This window comes from Macaca mulatta, chromosome 8 (genome assembly GCF_049350105.2).
Source record: "Macaca mulatta isolate MMU2019108-1 chromosome 8, T2T-MMU8v2.0, whole genome shotgun sequence".
Taxonomy (NCBI): domain Eukaryota; kingdom Metazoa; phylum Chordata; class Mammalia; order Primates; family Cercopithecidae; genus Macaca; species Macaca mulatta.
Genome location: NC_133413.1, coordinates 163,927 through 171,857, shown reverse-complemented (window position 1 = coordinate 171,857; position 7,931 = coordinate 163,927). Strand labels below are relative to the sequence as shown.

Genomic DNA, 7,931 nt, shown 5'->3' with positions numbered 1-7,931 from the left:
AGCCGGCTTCCGCAGTGGGATCTCACACACATCCCACTCCCCTTCTTGCCGAATGCCTCGGGACTCTGTGCGGTCAAGTCTGCAGATGTGGCCTCACTCTGCGCTAGGAGATCTGGGTGGACGGCAACGTTTTGCAGAGTGCTCCTCCAGACGGGGCTCGTCGGCTGATCCATGAGACACAGGACACCTGAGAGAAGGGCCGACAAACCCCACAAAGTCGCTCCCAACATGGAGAGGACAGGACCACAGCGGGGCTCTCGCAGTCCACGCTTTGGACAGGTCTTGCTGCAAACTGTGGTGCTCGTCAGGCGCGAGGAAGTTTCCCAGGGCAGGAGCTCTAAGTGACACAGCAAAAGCGACACAGGCGATGCAGCAGGATGTACTTCAGCTCAGGGCTCAGGAACCACGGGGTGCAGCGTGGCCTGCAGCAAACCAGACACATCAGAAGCCAATGTCCCACCTTTTACATTCAGTGACATTGAACGGAGGGAGTTATCTGTAGCAATCATCTTCCTGGGGGACCCGTACAGCACGCATGACCACCGACACTGACCACGAGTCCTTCCTAGGTCCTGGGGGCTACCCCACTTTACACGCACGGTTCCATGCACAAATCTACGCGTGGCAGTTGTTAGGCCCAGCTTAGAGATGAGGAAAACGCTGCTGGAAAAGCTAAGTGAGAAAATCAGACTTCAGCACACCTGCCATCTCCAAGACCACTACTACTCTATGTGCTAGGGTCTCAAGGGTTGGGTGTGTGGCATTTTAAGTGACTAATTGTAGGTGGTTTTCTTCTCTCCTACACCTGTTTAGCCTGAACGTGCACGTACATGCTCTGCTGCAGGTGCACTGCCGTATGTAGACCAGCAATGCTCTTTCCTGCCTCGGGTTCTCGTCACTGCCTTCCGGAAAATCTCACCTGCTTTACAGCCAAGCCAGGTAGGCCTGGTCAGCCGCACAGTGAAACTCCTGCAGTGTCAGAGCTAAGTGCTGGCTGAGACTTTAACGGCGAAGACAGTGGAGTAATGGGGATAAACTGAGCAAAACTGTATTGTAACGCAGATGAACGTCTAGAAGCAAAAGAAACTGACACCCCTGAGAGCAGGCGACTGTCTCTTACTATGATGTTAATAGCAGCTTGCTGTTTCCAGTGTCTCCGTGTGCCAGGGTTTCCAGTCAGCGTTTGTGTTTATCTGCTCTTGGGCTACCTGATCAAACCTCTGCAGAGATCAGGGATATCTAAATTGACCCAGTATCTGCAGGCTGGCTGCTCAGAGGCCGTGGTGTGGAACGGCCAGGACATCGCTTAGTCATACGGGGCACAAGCATGTCACTTGCCACTCGTGTCTTTGTTTCATCAAACCCTCTTTTCTCCTGAATATTGACCATAGCAAAGTCATTAGCCTTTGAGATGCATTTGAAACATCAACTTGCTTTGTTCAAGAGGTTTAAGACACACGTAAGTCTTTCTTGCCATGCTCAACACACACAGCCGGCCGTTTCTGAAGTCAGTGTTCCTGGAACAAAAGCCTCGGCCTGCCCCAGTGAACATTCACACTGAGCACACTGTCGCAAGGCTGCTTGGCCAACCAGCAGGGGGCAGGAGAGAGCTGCAGGGGCCACGTGGGGTCCCTGCAAAGGCGCCTCACTCCCTCAGTCAAGCGCGGTGCCTCCTGCCAACCCAGTGGCTTCCTCCAAGGGGAAGAGGCCTCTTCAGCTGCTACTGCACTGATTTCAGGCGGCTCAGCCAATGGGGCAACAGATTCAACAGAGTTCCATGTTGTTTAAGGAAAACTTCTGTTACCAGGCAACCTTAGTACCATATTCAACGTAAAATAACCAACAACATTGTTTCCAAAACAACATGCTACTAGTGCCTTATCCTTCAATGCTGCTTAAACACGGAAAAGTATGAGGAAAAAAGAGCATGGCACTTACTTCTTAAAAAATAACACCTCTTCCAGGTTATTTTTACCCCTATCATAAAGACTTAGAACTGTGGATTCCCTACAGGAATGTGGAGTGGGGTTGGATCCCCACACTGACCCACACTCACCCCAGGTCAGTCATCCCCCCACCACGGGGTTCACACCTCTCCAGGCCCTGTCACCTCATCAAGGAAAGGTGGCGTCTCTGAGCTCTCTTCGCAGGAAGCACCCGAACGGGAGCTAGAGACACAGACACACCCACAACTACTTTGAAATCCTAAACATATTTAAGGACTTCATTATTAGTTTTTTAAAACTGTAAGAACAAAGTGACCCTGGTTTTAACCTCTCTGCCACAATAACACCGTGTACATCTGTCTTTTGCTATTTGTTCCTTCTCCAGCAGCTGCTGCCTGGCTGGCCGACTGCAGAAGAACAGCCTCTGGTACTCCCGGGAAGCCCTCGGTAAAAGCGTGAACACCACGATCACGTCTCAGGACGCCGCACATGTTAGGGTCGCCCACAGACCGCCATTCCCAGTGCCTAGAAGGCACTGAACGGGCCTCCTGCTCTTTGTAAATGTCAACTTTCCTAAGCTAAGTTTTCTTGAAAATTTTTAACTGCAGTCCACACGTACTTCTTTGTGTCTTGTTTTTATCCTAGAGGAATACTTTTATGGAAAATTAGGCTTGCAAGGTTGAAGGATTTTCTGAAAGTCGACTCCTAATCCTGGAAGAAAAAAAAAAATGGGCCAAAGGTGGTGCTCACGCCTGTAATCCCAGCAGTTTCGGAGGTTGAGGCCAGGAGATTGCTTGAGCCCAGGAGCTCGAGACCAGCCTGGAAAACATGGCAAAACCCTGTCTCTACTAAAAATACCAATAATAATAATAATAAAGCTGGGCATGGTGACGTGTGTCTAGTCACAGCAACTCAGGAAGCTGAGGTGGGAAGATCACCTGAGCCCAGGAGGTGAAGGCTGCAGTCAGCCCAGATTTGCATCACTGCACTCCAGCTTGGGCGACAGAGTGAGACACCGTCTCGAAAAAACAAAAAGCAAAAACAACTGTATAAATCATTATAGAAGGGAGCTGGCCAGGCGCAGTGGCTCACGCCTGTAATCCCAGCAATTTGGGAGGTCGAGGTGGGCAGATCACCTGAGGTCAGGAGTTTGAGACCAGCCTGGACACTATGGCAAAACCCCATCTCTAATAAAAATACAAAAATTAGCGGGGCATGGTGGTGGGTACCTGTAATCCCAACTACTGGGGAGGCTGAGGCAGGAGAAGCACTTCAACCCTGGAGGCGGAAGTTGCAGTGGGCCGAGACTGCGTCACTGCACTCCAGCCTGGGCAACAAGAGTGAGAGTCCACTTCAAAACATAAAAATAAAAATCAAGGGAGCTAATGTTTTTCATTTAAAGGAAGGGAGAAGAACATTCAGTATTTATACCTCTCAAGCACACATCTCCAGTGGTGTCCTAAAGTATTCAAGATACACATTCCTACAAATATAGCTCAAAACTACTCACCAAGTTACATGCTAAAAGCACATGCATTGTAAGAATGCTACATTATATTTTTTGAGCATCTGTATCCAATATTTTAGCATACTGGCAGTTTTCCCTTCAGGTGCTGTATGCCTAAATTATTACATGTTTAGTCATTCATTTTAGAATTTATGACTATTATGCTTTAGGCAATAAACATAAGCTACTAAATTAATGACTTAGGGGAAAAGTTACTAAGTTAACTTGGAAGTTAAACTTTGCAAACTGAATTTGTTGGACCTCATTCAAGCTAGATGATCAGTTTTTTAAATTGTTTCCTGTGTGTTTCCCTCCAGGATGGAAATAGCTTCACTCTCATCCACTGTGCACACTGCAGCCCACGCCTCTCGTCCACCGCGCCACACTGCAGCCTGCAATTCACCCTGTACCAGGCTTTCCACACCGTACCTGAAAGTCACTAAGTATAACCAAGAAGGAAATGAAAAGCAGATAAATGACCTCCACCCCTACATCCAGCATGCAAATGTTAAACATTCATCAAAGTAAAACCAAAATCCCATGTTAGCTCACGATTGTAACTGGTAGAGTTATGTGCATGGCAATTTAAAAAGTCTAGTTAAGTAAAAACCTAATTGAGACTCTCAAGAAAGACATCTGCAAAGATTGACAGTGAGGAGAGGACTTCACTCTGCATCCAGCCTGTTCTGGAAGCCACGGCCAAATATCAGGTTGTATAGATCCGAAAAGCAGGAAAAAACAAGTGTTGAAAGGTGTACAGTCTCAGCAATGTACAAATTCGATGTAGGATGCTCAGAAACCTTGAATTTCCAATCAGGAAACAGCAACATGAGCAAGTTTCCCAGCAGTGCCCACTTTCTACCTACGGCACGTGTAACAGTTACGCTGGCCACCTCCGGGGGGACAGAGGCTTCCTGGTCACATTCGCTCTGGCAGCCACACAGCTGGCCCCGCCAAACACCTGTCTAATACTGAGGAACCACTCTCTCCCTGGGCTTTGCTCACTCTAGCCAGGAGAGCATATTTACAGAGTACTTTACTGAGTCCTCGTTCAATGCGTCAAGCTTGTTGAAGGCAGGGCAACCCCATTCCTGGCCCAATTAAGTGAACTGAGCAGAGCAAATGCCTCCAGTTGGACGGCACTCAGTCACAACAGCAGTGGCCACTGTTCACAGGGCGCTGGCTTCGTGCCGAGAACAGTTACAAGCGTCTTCTCTCCGTCCGAGGAATGTGCACTGCAACCCTGTGGGGCCGTTTGCAACGTCCACCAGAGTTCTGAGGCAGCCAAGTCCAGGCTGTCCGTGGGCCTTGCCACGTGGCCGTCCACGTCCCCTGCAGATCAGACCTCACTGCAGGGGCCACGGGTTCCAGGGCTGCCTTGAGGCACATGCTCCCTTCACCACCTCCTCCTGGCCCCTGACATCAACCCTCACCACTGCTGCCGACACTTGATTTTCTCATGGCTCCTGAGGGGCCTGTTCTGCCCTTCCCTGCTCCCTGCGTCCGGCTTGGAGGGTACCCACATCAACGCCAACGCTCACGTAATCACCAACCTTTCCACGGGGCTTGATGCCTAGGAGTCTCAATATCAGAAAGTCAGATTCCTGTGCTTGTTGGAGAATTTCTTCCCATTGTACAAGTGAAGGAGATAAAATTCTAGGTGCCTGCAATAACCTCATTTCCACAACGAAGCAACTTCAGCAGTAGCACAAAACAAACAAACAAAAAAAGCTTTTTTTTTTTAAACTTCTTTTATACAAGCTAAATACAATTTAATTTTTACATCCACGTTCTCATCAGCTCCCACCTGGTGAGCAGGCAAATAGTAATTTTCAAAGAAACAAATTGTTGCATAATTTTAACACTTAGCATTATCACTATTAAGCAAGAAGTATCCCAAAAATACATGATGATCTTGTTCTCACGTTCAAAAATTGATTGTCACACAGTGAAATAACACTTAATGCAAAGGAAATTTTCTTTTCAGGTATCTGTTCTGGAAAAGAAAAAAAAAAAGATTTCTGGTAAAGAGATAAACATTAATTATGTAACAATCCAAAATGCCTCTGGGAAAAATGATGTCATCCAATTAGTTCTTTGAAGTGTTACAAATGCAGCTGAGTTTTAATAGTAATTTCTCCATAATTATCAAAAGAGTCTTTAAAAATCTTAGTGCTGAAATAACTATAAATGGATATAATACGCAAAGCAGAAGAGTTAACATTTGGGGTAGATTTTGGCCCATATTTTTAACATATGCATAGTTATTCACCTAGTTGAAGCTTATCCCTCTCCTCCTAGGCTCTTCAAGACTGATTTTCAAACATAGACTGGCTTTTGGTACATGAAGGCAGCTTTAAAAGATGTCAGGATCAGGCCGGGCACAGTGGCTCAAGCCTGTAATCCCAGTATTTTAGGAGGGCAAGGTGGGCCGATCATTTGAGGCAAGGAGTTCGAGACCAGCCTGACCAATATGGCAAAACCCAGCCTATATTAAATATTTTTGTAATTAGCCAAGCGTGGTGGCACACACCTATAATCCCAGCTACTTGGGAGGCTGAGGCAGGGAGAACTCCTTGAAACCAGGAGGCGGAGGTTGCAGTGAGCCAAGATCGCACCACTGCACTCCAGCTTGGGCGACAAAGAGAGACGGTCTCAAACTAGAACTTAGCCCTCAGGAAAAGCATTGAGCACCCCCCACCCAAACCAACCCAAGGAATCACATGGCAATGGTTATCATCTGATTTCGACAAATAAAGTTCTGTTCTCCCCTCTGAACACAATGGTAAACACCTGCCATCAGCCCACAGAAACTCCCAGGACCCAGTAACACTGGACTAGCAAGATCAATGGGCCACGTATGCAGGGTTCAGCAGCAGAAAGTCATGGCACCGAGAATGGTATGTGCTCAAACCAGATTCCTTGCTTTCGGGGTGAAGGGGCTTCCTGGGAAAATCTAGTCCAGTTGGATGGTTTCCACTTCCACCATGAGGAGGAAATGGGGGGTTTCCTGAGGGCACTGACAGGACCTGGGTCTCTGCCCCTTTGTCCTCTGTCCTGTTATGGGATGAGGGTGGGCTGAAGGCAGGTTTCCCCTACATCTTCCAGGCAGGAGAGATGGAGCTGACAAGTGGACGACGCTTTTTCCAAAACGTTCCCATGTTTATAACCTGTTATCAACCTGTTTTCCCTGGAGATCAGTGAAGCAGCATCATTGATTCTCTTCCATTAGGGACAACCCGGTGTTACGGGAGGCAGGAGACGACATGCGAGCTGGTCTGAGTCAGTCACTTGTGTCTGGTCCCCAGCGTGCTCGTCTATCAAATGGGCGGCCCCACAGACCAGTGACTTTGAACCAGAGTTCCATGGAGGTTGCCCAAGGACAGGGAGGGGGAAGAGGGGGAAGAGGGGGAAGAGGAGGAAGAGGAGGGAGGAGGAAAGGGAGGAAGGAAGGAAGAAGGGGAGGAAGGAAGGAAGAAGGGGAGAGGAAGGAAGGAAGAAGGGAAGGGGAAGGAAGAAGGGGAGGGGGCGGAAGAAGAGTGTGGAGGGAGGAGTGTGGAGGGAGGAGTGTGGAGGGAGCAGTGTGGAAGGAGGAGCAGAAGGGGGGTTCTCTGAGGAGGAGGGCCAAGTTTTTGTGGTGTCTTGGAGTCAGAGGTGGCAGTGGCTTGGGCTCTAGGCCCTCTGTTGCATAGTTTTAGGCTTTAACTATTTATATTTGTGGACTCTTTAAAAGATTTAATTTGAAGGAAACCGGAGTTGGGGATACCTTGCTTCTAAAACACAATTTCTCAAGCCTGAGACTAAGTGCTAGGCATTGCTCATTCTGTTACAATCATTTCCTCCTATTTAAAATCAGCCACACACCCCCAAACTCTCTTCAGGGCAAACATCTTTTCCGAGGATCTCAAACAGCAGAGCGAGCGGCCCGTGACCCCAGCCGTGGGCACGAGGAGCGAAGAGGAGACGTGTGGAGAGGGCTGCTGATGACATGAGAGGTAGAGGCCCGGCACCTCCCTCCAGGGCCTGTGCTCCTCCAGGCCTAAAGGACATCCTCGCCTCTGGGGTGAACAAGCAGCACAAACTATCAACACTTATTCCAAAAGAACAGGAAGAAAATTCAAACGAAGTTAATACAGTTACCCCAACACAACACTGCAGCAGCCCAGAAACAGGAGGGCCACTGAGCGTGAGGTGGGCGGTTCCAATAGCAGGACAGCGACGTTGGCATTAGGGCTTTTCGGCAAAGAAAAAAAAAAAAAAAGACACAAAAGGTAACATGGGCCACCCATTATTTCCTGCCAGTGGAAAGACACCCACAGGCCCCCAGATGCCAACGGCCCCTTGGGAACGAGCTCACGCAACACTTCAGGTCTTCGCACGAGCAGGCACGTGGTGTCCTCAGTACCCCCGCCTGTGACACACACACCACACTTGACTCCCATACCTGAGGGTCCAGGGGAATGGCGGGAAGTTCTCGG

At 48.7% G+C, this 7,931-nt stretch overlaps 1 long non-coding RNA gene across 1 annotated transcript; it reads left to right on the top strand.

Moving 5' to 3' along the window:
- The first annotated feature begins 807 nt into the window (after positions 1–807).
- On the top strand, positions 808–5,356 carry LOC144330657 (uncharacterized). The gene is made up of 3 exons (XR_013396987.1): positions 808–939; positions 2,332–2,503; positions 3,771–5,356. It is a non-coding gene; the product is annotated as an uncharacterized LOC144330657 (long non-coding RNA).
- Positions 5,357–7,931: the final 2,575 nt, after the last annotated feature.